Below are 12,805 nucleotides of genomic sequence, written 5' to 3'. Positions count from 1 at the left end.
TTGGTGGTCGCTATGTTTAGTCGCCTTTGTATTAAAACTGGACTTGCATACGCGTGTTTGATAGCAGTCTATCTTTGTATCACCGCGATGGACGTTCGAAAATGTTTAGTTCAGAAATAGATATGGGATTTTGTGACAGTTTGTTGAAAATAGTTTTGGACATGACATTTTGTTTACCAACGTGTCCGTGTCCAGGAAGTTAGTTTCTAGATATTTGAGAAGTAAAGCAAAATATTGCACTAGAATGTGAATAGTGCAGAGTGATTAAGAAGTCTATCGAACGCTACGCCTGTTGTGCCCTTGTTTCTTAATTGTTTTTCAAATCATGCCTGAAATTCTAGATAATAAAGGAAGATATTTAACATGTCAATTTAAATGTAAATACTTTAGAATAATAATAAACCTACGTAAATAGAAAACTTAACTGAAACCCATTTATAAATTCACATTAGAGTGTATTCACCTCACAAAGCAGTCCTATGATAAGCTAATTTCACAATAAACGTAGCAACAACAGACTAAAACGTTATATTGTGAAATAAAACGCTTATTATCGTTACGATTGCATACATAACGTTGTGTTAATAGCATTCTAATTAGGAACGCTATTCGTTTCAAATCTGTGTTTAATCCTGGCCCTTGAAGCAAAGAGCGGACTAATTGGAGGATTAACATAAATACAACAATTTAGAAATAATGCGTGACTAACAATAGCAATAGGAATGCGACATAGTAATTATTTTGGTGGATCCGAAGCGACTGAGTTACGACCGATGTTGGCAGGGTGACAACTTTTTAAGAGGTTATTTTATTCGCATATACGATTAATCGTTCTCATTAGCTATTTTTTATGGACGCGGTCTGCGTTCCCTTACATTAGTGGGTGAAGAGAACACCACGCATTTAATTTTATGTTTGTAAAAGAAAAGTTTAGTAAAGCAGTTAGAAAATTCTATAAAGTACGTTTAACGTCCTAATTTATTTTTGTCATGTCTTAATTAAAAAACAAATACAATTAGGTAAATCACCAAAACTAATCGCTACGATCTTTCTCAGAATACAAAGCCACAAGTGGAAAGTAAATAGGTTTTAGATGATAAAGTCTAATTTTATTCCATTCTCTTCCGTTTCTAGTCATAACATAAAAATAAACTACTAACTAATCTTACAGCTGGCGTCTTCCTAGACGTGTTAAATTACATCTAATTTGATCTTGAAAAGTAAATAAAACAGGTATCCTTGAACTGCGATGTCCGAGACACGTAAAGCATGTAAATTACTTGATTTGCAAAGTAACCATTTATTAAACTTCGGTCTTTACGATTCCGTGACCCATATTTTGAAAAATCTCCCCGGTCAGTAGATAAATCAATACAATCTGTTTTTATGTCCGTCATTTGTCTCAGTGTCGTGGTTTCTTTTGTAATGTTTGAATTTAATTTTTTTGTTTTAAGCATTAAAGAGAGTTGATTGCATTAAAAATTAACCTGGTTATCTTATTTGTATTATCTTGTGGGTTTTGATTTACAAATGACGTTAATGATTGTGAAAATTAAAGTTTAGAAATTAGATTATAATTTCGAGTAGCTATACCTATCAATATTGGTATATTGAATATAGCTCCGATGATGGTCTGTAACTTTTTGTGATATTTTTGCGGCCGGAATTTTGAAAGAGATTTCGAAATTCGCACGTGTAAAACTATTACAAACTTTCGCTTGCAAAAATGGGGTTTTGACGTGCCTAAACTCACCTAGCCTACTCAATGCAGCTTTCAATAAATTATTTAAGCAATGAAATAATCGACATCATAAAACTGTTTGACATTTGGATTTACTATTTTTGTCCTAAAATTTCATACGACTACTTCGGGCAACTAGTGGCTTAAAATAGGTTTATTTCTAATCGCATAGAATTGGTAAGAAGCTATGAGTGGGCGAGGAACATCACAAAATCTCTGTAAGGAAATATAAGTAAGATTCTCTCATGATTTTTTAAGCAAATCGTTATCAAAAGGTTAAAGAAAAAGTATGCGTAGGTTCACTTCGTTAGGGACACGTTTTATAAAGATATATATTATAGAACGTCAACTTACTAGAGAGCCGTGGCATGCATGATCTATCTATAATATAATTATTAATACATGTATTTCCAAAATGAAGTAGGTGTATTAAACAGGTCGTCGTCAGCGGCATTAAGCAGCAGGTCACCGGTGAAAAATAATATTAATTTTGTAAACCTCCACTAGCCGCGAACTTTGCATACAAATCTATCAACTTGTGGACTATAAAATATAGATGCCGATATTAAGATAAACATTTTAACGTAATGGTGTATGACATAAATTAACCTCATTATCGCTATCACGGCAAACGGGTGGCGTTAAACGTCAAAATATTATCTGGAACAAGATTTGCAATTAATAAGCTTGATTAAATTGCATACACTTGCAATTCGTAGTGACAGCCAAGCTCGCCTACGTGGAACTATTAATCCTGATACTTTAAATATTCGAAAGCTACGTTTTAAACTGAAAATTAAACAATGGAAATATTCCTATAACATTTCTGCTGATAAACTATACGGTACCAACTATTTTGATAGATGAATGTGTCTAGCGCAGTAGTTTAAGTGTCGTCTCTTACCTATTAGAGTCATAGGTTTGATATTAACACAGAACAGAATTTTCACGTAATTTTTAGATTATTATTATGGGATAATAATTACTGTACAATGCTTATATAATTTGGAACAAATTTAGCCATAGAAACTTCCATTTACGATAAGTAATCATAAGTTATTAATAATTTGTAAGATCACTTTTATTTTCCTTATCCTTCATCGACGATAGATTGGCAACCGTTTTAGATGGGTATCTAGTTGCCACATTTAGATATAAATAAATTACCGTACCTAATGAGTGTCATTACAAACTTGCAATTTGTTTCGTATACAGACTAATGTATTTGAGTAGTATACGAGAAAAGATCTTTCTAGGAAGTGTATTGTAGATGTCCATATTTTTGATTCTTTTATTTAACAACAACTACTAATTAGTTGAAAAAAAAATTTTTGGTTGTTATCATTAACTATTTTAATGGAATCTTTATTTTTTATAATAATATTTACTAAAATTATTTGAAAGTTCAAAGATTAGAGACAAAAATAAAATGTTTTGAGGCTTTACGACGCTCGAACAATGGAACTCTGAAGATTATGGTGTCAATGAATTCACCCATTTTCATAGGACTAGATAAATTCCAGTAATTCTAGTCTTCAGCCTTAGAGCTTTAATATGATAATGATGTATGTTAACGTAGTCAGCTAATCAAAATACGTGCACTTTAAAATGAACGCCGAAAGATATAGTTGTACACCAAGGGACGCACTGACACTATAAATGCAAATTTTATCTGCTCCCTTGATATTTCAAACACTGGCATCAGAACATTGTGAAGGTCAAATTTAATAATTCTGAAAGGCTTTTTTCTCGCGCCGAAATGAATGTAGCGCCCTTGAAGACTGCCCCGTCTCGTAATACGTCTCTACGCTTTCGCACTTTTAACTGTTTATAATGGACCTCTACTATGAGTGTTTTGAAGCAAATGAAAAGTTTCATTTGGTGAAATTCTATGCTAGAAATAGTCGCCATTTTGTTACAACGCTGTTGAAGTTTTATTAGACACTAAAATTGGCGCGAAAAAAAATCTGTAGTTTAGAAAAGTTTTTATGACAAATAACGAGTTTAAAAGCAACTCACGTAGAGTAACAAATAATATTAAACTCACTTTTAAAATTCATTTGAAAACTTAATAGTTTCACAATTAATTCAAATATGAAAAAAATAAGATGATAACGAAGAATATGTAGTTATAGAAAAATAATGAAACTTGTTGTGTTTGAGTTTCTCTGTAACATCAAGGAGATTCAAAAGGTAAGACATTCAATTAATTTGTGACGAAACATTCTTAGGTAGGTTGTCAAAGCGACCGTCCTTTAGGATTTTGGGGCACGACGTCTCTCCATTAGGAGGCTTTTAAAAAAGATAAACAAAGGGCCGGTGACGTAGCCGTTGCGACGGTTGCAGGGCGCGCGTGTGTTGGTGCGCGACCACAAACGCACGGTGCCCATTTGTCAATTGATTCCCGATATAATGAAGGGTACATCGCTACATTGGAGCGAGCTGTCAGAGGCGGTCGCCCAGTTCGGTATAGATTTGATCAGGGTGTGAGTGTGGAGGTGCGAGGGTGTATCGAGCGCTGCGTGCGCAGCCACGCTGCGTGTTGTTATCTCGCCCGCTCCGAGGCGAGCGCCGCTCTCGTATCTCGCCTCACGACCTACACAGCCTACCAGAGTTGCGTGCTATTTGATTATGCCACGCGTCTGTGTGGCCCCTTGTTTATATTGGACTTGATGCCACTTTAAATTGATTAATTCTTACAACGACACCTCCGATTCTTAGAAACGTTTTGGGCAAATTTATTCTTTTGTAATTATTAAAGTAAATAAAAAATAGGTCAACTTTTTTCTAATGTTTAAAACTATACAAACAAAATAAAACTATCACAATTAAAGTAATTAGCAGTTAAATTTGTTAACATTCGTTGCTTAGAATTAAACAACTGAAAACTATAATCTGAAATAATAACTAGCTGTTTTAAAAGAAAAAGTTTGTTACACAAAACTTTTTCAACTACTAGTTGCGTGCAGTTAATTAAAGAATTTATTTTAAAACAATAAAATAGCTGGGTTTAGTTATTAAAACTGAATATATTATCTTCAATATAAACGCGATATGAAACAGAATCTACGAGGAGCTTTGTTTGGAATCATGAAAATCCTTACGCGTGTGAAGGCGCCCTAAAGAGAGTTTTCCACAACTCACTAACACCGATTCGTCGCTCGTAAGCACGCGAGTTTTCACGCACACTCGTGCACAGAGCAAAATAAGCGCCTGAAACTCGGCACGGCGCCGAGAGACGTCTCGTCGTCTCGCTCGCACACAGTCCCCTGTCCTATTTCAACAGGTTTCGCCTTTCAGCAGTTGCAGTAGAACGCGTGCCTCTAGTAACGGAGCACAAACAGTACGAGGAACACACGTCGCGTTGGAAAACCGAAAACACAGTTTCACTGACAGCTCCGACATCACCTGACATTCACCGATGTCCTCCGAGTTACGGCGGCAACGCGTATTAGTGAAACACTCTGACATGGATACATATAACTATTTATAAATGCACAATTGGTAGCGGCGTGTGTTCAGTGGACGTTTCGTAGTTTGAGTGGAAAACGCGCGTCCCGCGTAACGGTGTCAAACTTCACGTGCTAAACATGAAGATCGTGAAACTTGAGTGTGGGGACAAACATCAAGTAAACCACATGTAGAGATGCTCGTACTGCTCGTACTGCTCGTACTGCTCGGACGTGCTGCCGTGTGATGTAACCGTGAATTGATATGGAATTTAGAACTTTTACGAGAGACATCAAAAGTTAACATCATGTAAATCTTTGGTTGTAATCAATGTTTACCTCTTCAGTGTTGTGAATACCGCTTAGATAAGTTTATTAGTGTATAAAACTCGGATGAAGAAGCGATGTAGCCGTGTCTCAGCGCGAACTTTTGGACTATCAGCGGATGGGAAAAATGGTTGTGATAATTAAAGGAATACAAGGAGTGCGCTCGATTCAGTCCTGGAAAGACTTACAAAAATCTGGTTGTAATACTCCCGTAAGTTGTGATTAATTGCTAGGAAGCAAATTATTTATGTATGTACAGATAAATAGTGAATATTAAGTATTTTATGTACATATGTTAGGTACCTGTTGTAGTGTTCGTTTCTATTTCCATTACAAACGTTGAGAGATTGTCTGCGTTGGAACTCGCCCTGGATAATTTCCCATGAGGTTGTGACTACTACAATAAACAAACTGGGGCAAAAACTCGCAAGTTCTGTTCTCACTGAGATGTGATTGTCCTCGAACGTGATTGTGCTATAGTGATATATAGTGCACGTATTGGACTTACTGAGCGTCAAGACAACACCACGGAATTTATCAAGGTGAGTATTGTCTTCATTATTTTATGAATTAATTTATCTATATGTAATATTATTTCAGGAATTAACAACTCAATAACTACAGTTATTGTTCAATACGTAATTGAATATAATATAACAGTGAACCGACACGTTTTTCTATTGTAGACCAAGGAGCACCGAGAGAAAAAATCTTTGATTTTCTTTTGTTCTTACAACTGTTACAAAAGCCGTTGTGCCGCGAAAATTTCTGTGTAATTAGTTTCTTTTTCTTTTGTGTTTATTTCTGTATTCTTTTCAATTTTATTTAATTACGTTGGTTGTATTTTTAGGGGAATAAACAATTGAATTGTTGCAGTTGAATTTTGGACGGCTATTTGTTTTAAGTTGTCGAAAATAGGGCATTAAAATATGATGTTTTTTATATAAAGTATAACGTTATAATATAAAGGTGCTTCAGTGGCAATATTGTCAATATTATAGGGTACTTGATTCGTCGGAAATGGAGGGCCAATTAACAGACAATTTCCTATGAGATGTTGATTGCTGTATTAACGTTTCAGCGCGCACTCGTTTATAATTTACGGGACAATGTTATGTTCATTTGTGCCGTAGATTTTATACGTTATTAGGGTAATTAATACTAATGTTTATTATTATACTACCAGTATACTTTATTGGGAATATTTACTATTAAATTACAATCTACTCCGCAAGGCCTTATTAGATTATTTTAAATATTAAGTAGTGTTACTCTAAAATGGGGGCTTGTAGTGAAGTGTAGAAATAGTCGATAAACATATACATTGATAAAATTAATATGAAAATTTAATTTGAAACTTAATTAACTTGTCAATACGACTTTTATACTTTATCTACACATAACAAACACTCGTTGTTTATCAAAATGTATCTATTATTATAATCCACTAGTTTAAATCCGCGAATTGGTACGCGCGAAAAGTTTTTCCGTAGCACTAACTATTCTATGAGTTCATGTAGGTTACAAACTGTCCGTGTTCAAAACATCAAAATGCGTTCAGTAGTTTTTTAAGTAAGAATAATAACAAATATAAGTACATCTATCCTTACAAACTTTCGCATTAATGATATGAGTAAGAGAATCATAAACTAGCTAAATTATAACTCTATAATAACTCTATAAAGTTCATATACAGAAATAACAAGATATACAAATATGAGTACCTATCTAAATGCGTGTATTATGTCTGGCGCGCTAATAGACGGTGCTATATAAGTGCCAAGTATTGTAAGTACATAAGCGATATAAACATAGCCAGTCTTAAAAATAGATGCCATTTAGTGGCTAATCAACTGGTTATACTTTATTTTACTTCTGAATATCTATCACAGAAAGAAATAGATAATAAAGGCTCTTTATACATTTATAAAACATAATTACCTATATAAAATCGCCTTTTTTCTAAGGTAGCCACAAAGTAGGGAACGCCACTGGATAGGATACTTACCTTAGATTAGAAATTTTAAGTTGATAAAAATATGCCATTATCATTTCTTTATTTTAATAACTATATAGTTTTTATTAAAAATATACGTTAAAACGAATAAATATTCACAAATAACATAGTTTCTAACGACAATATAATAACAAAGACATGGAAACAAAACACTATCGCCGTAACTTCCCCACAACGTCAGTCCAAACATTTTATTTTATTGTAGGGGTTAGCAAAAATACTAAACAACAAGCGGCCTACATTGCTTAACAATTAAAAGGGGGTTACGATATAGTCCGATATTTAAATGAGATCACTAACATAATATACCGAAGCTCTATAGCGCGATTTTCTTAACTCGGTAGTATTAAGTAGTCGCCCCTTTGTTTACGCGTTCACACATCCCGCCGCGCCGACTGCAATCGTCTTAATGTCTGCAAGGTTTTAGTTAGAAGAGCTTATCAGAAATGTCCTATTAGTTTAGTTCCATCGTCGATAAAGTAATAAATTACCTTGGCATTGCCAATTAATAAGTAAAGCAATAGATTATTTGCATTTTATCTGACAGTGTAAAATTATTGTTCTTCTTAAAGGAAAGCAAGATCCACAGCATAGATATTTGATAGTATTACTCGGTAGCAAAATAAAACTGTGATATTATTCCATTAGTATTGATAAAGAAATTATCTTTGTAACTATAGACGTGTGGTACAATTAAAACTTGAATTTAAATATCATGTCTTTGATTTAAAAAGTATAAGTTTGTGCGTTGATTTTTGATCACACAAAACTACGCACGGGCTCAGATTACCACATATTTTTACCTCGAGAAATTGTTTCATGCTTACAAAATCGCGGTTTAAAGCTAGTTTCCATAAAATTGGTTCTTGTACCGTTTAATGGAGTAGTACGTTCTGCTACATGTAAATAGGAAGCCTCGGGTGTGGTTTGAAATTAGTTATTATTTATGAATCCACATTTTGTATCGCAAGGGAAATCATTCACGTTCTATTCTTTCCTGTATTTTGTGTAGTGCAAATTTAACATGATGTTTTGTAAATTATAATTTTGTAGAACGCATAGTGCGTAAATAAAAAATGATTTGCTCATTTGAGTAGTTTTTATTAGGTACTGCATCAATTTGGATAGAGTTTTTTCTGACAGAAAAACTTATCCATTTGTGTATTTAAAATCACTACAGCTCATGATCTTCATGGTTCAGTAACCCAACTTGAAATAAGTAATGTTCATCACACACGCTTACTCTATAACAAAATGTATTTAAGTCAAAAAAATAACACAGTTTTAAGCATATTTAGCTCCAGTAACGGAAAGCTAAGGAAACTATTTATATCTATGTACTGTTAATATGTGTGTGAAGGAAACTTACTTGTAACGTCATAAAAATTGCCGCCGGAATGTTAAGTACTACTTTAAACTATCCAAAAAAGCACCTTACTACCTTCCCTTAGTACTTGTTAGCACTGATATTTAGAAAAGATCAGAAAAATCTGCTCTTTCTAATGTGGCAATACATAAATTTATTCTAACATTATATAAATTTATTAACCAAAAAGTAATAATAGTAATTTATAAAATGTAACAATAAGAGAACAGCGAATAACTGCGCAAACAAAAAAATCGCTAAAAACAATTGGCAGTAACACTTTGTTTTGTATATAACGGCAATAATATGGCCGTATTTTTAAAATGCTGCATACGTACCCGCTAATTCGTTGTCCTCAAGGGAGCTCCGTATAAAATGACTGAGCTGATGTCACGCCACCGAATCGCTGTTGATTGCTCCCGAGTATTTTAATTCCCACATCGATAAAACGTTGTACAAAAAATAAAATATAAATCTGAATTCACGTAGCTGCGTTCAATTGGTGTTAAATTATAAAAAAATACCTTTATGGTGCGTTTGCCGACGCCGACGTGTCGTGGCACTTAGATAGTTTGTTAGAATCTTATTGAAAACAAGGAATTCTGAATTTTCACGACTTCGTAGTTATTATTTATACTAGGAGAACACTCTTAGAATTGCATCGTAGATTCGTTCAAAAGAGGGTTAAAAATCTTCTTGTCATTCTGCACAAAATTTTACTAACGATTCTGATCCTTGCTTTATACTTATAATAAAAGAATCTGTATTTAAATGTCAAATAAGCCAACAAGAACACACGACTATGAGTACTCCTACAAACTAGTTTAACGCGTCCTATTTCCTACTCTAAAATATTCTACATCAAAGTTTTTGCCGCGCACTATACTACAACAACTAAAGCACTAATCTTTAACAAAAAAAGGAAAGAAAAAAAACATCTTATCCTAAAAAATACAGCGAAAAAACCTAACACGTGTAGTCTACAAAATGTGAGGCGATATTAAAAAAAAAACCATATTATTTATACCACATAATTAGGTGCCAAATGACATGCACACTTCTGTTAACGCAATGTTTTGAAACATGTTAGTTTTTCAATGACATTTGCAGTATAGCTCGCAGACAACTGATTGAAAACAAACGTTTGAGACCGGTTGCAATAACATATCGACAGATATGGGCCAATGGATAGAAATTAAAGCATTTACAAAACTAAAGGTCGACTAGATATTGTTATATAAAAAAAAATAACATCAGCTTTAACTGTGAAAGAAAACATTGTAGGAAAACTTTGCACGACTGAGAATTCTTTAAGCAGTGTACGACGGAATGCAAATCTTTACGCCGTATGTACATATGTGGTGGCCTAAACACCTAACCTTTCTCTTACTTCGGGCGAAGATCCGTGACGATTAGAAGGATTGAAATGGGTTGAATTTACATTAAATTAAAGTTTTAAAGTTTTAAATATTCTTATTGATCTCTTCGAAACAATAAACAAATGCCTATCCGTAGATATGTTTATTGAAACTAGCGGTTAGTCGCAAGTAATCGAGAACTAATCTCATTTGTAATTCTGAAGTGTATTTAACCAGATACTGAATGCTAAATGAGTTTAAATCGGTTTCCATTGTTTAGTATTATCGTACAAATATAGCGATATCTATTTCCAAACATTATTAGTTTAAAGTAAGTTTCGTAAGCCATAAATACAATTTTATTGAGTATGAGAAAATGTCTGTTATTTTAAGCCCGAGTTAACCCAATTCTTGACGCATTCTAATCTTAAAAGGTAAACATTTTAAGAATTCCTATAAATCTGTAATAATATGAAACTATAAATAATTGTAGTGGGATAAAGTTTGATATTTGTAATGTCTGCCTCTGCTTTACGTGGAGTTTGGTAATATGTTATACACATATCATAGAGTTTAACTATATTACTAATAAACACTCCATTAGCTTTAATTAGTTTCACAGTATTTTGTCTTTTTCACTCTATACAGTTTCATAACTGATAGAAAGTGACAAAACGCTTTACAACTGATCAGAGCTTACACGCGGCTTATTAGTAAGATAGTAGATATATTATTTCACTCATTTTATAGTACCGTATGTTGTTTTCGTCTCGAACGCATCTGCGTGTTTCGTGCAACGATTCACGTGTTCAACAAGGTTAAACAAATCAACTCGTAAAATAACATAACAAATGGACTCAATAGACATATGATCATAGATAAATTCGTATAATATATCGATAGCGTAGGGCGTAATACTAGGGGCCTATTATTACAAAAGCGAATGAACCCATAAATATTATTTTTCACTATCATCCCACTTCACAGTATTTCATATTTATTTTTTGATTTGTCCACGCGAACACCGATAAATATCACTAAAACTTATTTTAGAGTTTGTTATTTTAGTGTATACTATTTTTTTAATAGAAACCGTACAATAGGAAAGAGCGGCGCGTTTATAGAGCTGTCAAAATAATTAATTCCTTTGTCGTAAGCGTTACGTAAATGTTGGCGAAGTAAAAAATACCGTAACGTTTTCCATTAACGACTAACATGCTGACAATCTGTTCCTAACAGGTTTTGTTTCCTATATTGTTAAGTGAATAAAAATAACTGTTAAAACTGCTATTGTCGTTTAATAGTCTTAAAAACTTGCCTAAATAATAAACTAAGTGACGTCTTTTTATTTAATTATTCATGCAGAAGCTTAGTGTTCATTTTTGTAGGAAATGCTTACCGCTTTTGGTTAGGCTACATTCCAACCTCAATAAAATGCTTAGGAATAGGACTAGAAAAAAGTCAGAACTATTCTCAAAGTTCCACATGTCTGTTGTAGAAAGAATAAGAACGAATGATTACCTATAATTATGCGAGTGACAGATTTATGCCAAACATTATCATATTTTGTCGGAGTCCGCCATAAAAATAGGATATTATTACAATATGCGTTGTTCTGGAAATACGTATAAAGCGAAGTGTGAAAATTCCATTCATATTATATTGAACGGCAGTACAGTCGGAAACTTTAACAATAGTTTGTGAGACATTAGATTGTGTTAACATGCTTGATAACTGCAGTTTATAGTTATGAGACAAAATTATAATATTATTATGATTGTAAAAAAGCAGTGATAAGTCAAGCATACCTCGATTCTCTACCACTATCGACTACCGACAACCGACCTGTCATCGAGAAATTTTGTATGAAAATCTGATCAGCGCCTCTGACGGGTGTCGTAGGAAACATTTTGGCAGTACATTCTAAATGTCAAAATTTCGATAGCTAGCCGGTTGTCGGTAGTCGATAGTAGTAGAGAATCGAGGTACAGTTTTATGTGTCAAGCTTTTGACCGATTATGTTAACGTGAAAATATTACCCGACGTTAAAATAATTTTATCTGTTAATTTTAATAATGATATTTCTATGTGCCACGTTTTCTTGAAAATCTATACTGTCATTTTAAAGTGAAGAGTATCTATATATACCTATACAAACATCCGCGTTATTAATATTATTAGGGACTATGATATGCTTATGTTCACAAAAACTCAAATAATGTTTCTTAGTGAAAGTAACTTGCATATATCCTTTTTTATGAAAAAACGTAAGCGTATAATGATCGATACACAATTAATAGCGGTCCTAATTGCTTTGAGTAAATCTGTTATCCAACATTCACGTGTGAAATGTCGTAATTAGTCCAATATCAGATATTTTTATGGCTTCAATTACCGAGATACATCACAAAGATTTATGTTTCAACTGCATGTAGTCGTGTGTCGTCGGGCACTAGTTTATTTGACTTACAGCCGTGTGGATAGACGCGATGACTGATCGACGGTGAACGCGAACGAAACTTCTGTTGTTACGTGTCTTACTGTACT

The 12,805-nt window shown here is 33.5% G+C and overlaps 1 protein-coding gene across 3 annotated transcripts in view; it reads left to right on the top strand.

Moving 5' to 3' along the window:
- The first annotated feature begins 5,061 nt into the window (after positions 1 to 5,061).
- The window catches only part of LOC142981154 (uncharacterized), a 234,584-nt gene continuing 226,840 nt past the window's right edge, over positions 5,062 to 12,805 (top strand). For all 3 annotated transcript variants that reach the window (XM_076126859.1, XM_076126857.1, XM_076126860.1), the window contains exon 1: positions 5,062 to 6,059. The gene's annotated coding sequence lies outside the window, so the exon portion shown is untranslated. The remainder of the gene's footprint in view (positions 6,060 to 12,805) is intronic.

Source organism: Anticarsia gemmatalis, chromosome 19, assembly GCF_050436995.1.
Source record: "Anticarsia gemmatalis isolate Benzon Research Colony breed Stoneville strain chromosome 19, ilAntGemm2 primary, whole genome shotgun sequence".
Lineage (NCBI taxonomy): Eukaryota > Metazoa > Arthropoda > Insecta > Lepidoptera > Erebidae > Anticarsia > Anticarsia gemmatalis.
The sequence above is the reverse complement of the archived record's forward strand: the minus strand, read 5'-3'. Positions and strand labels throughout refer to the sequence as shown.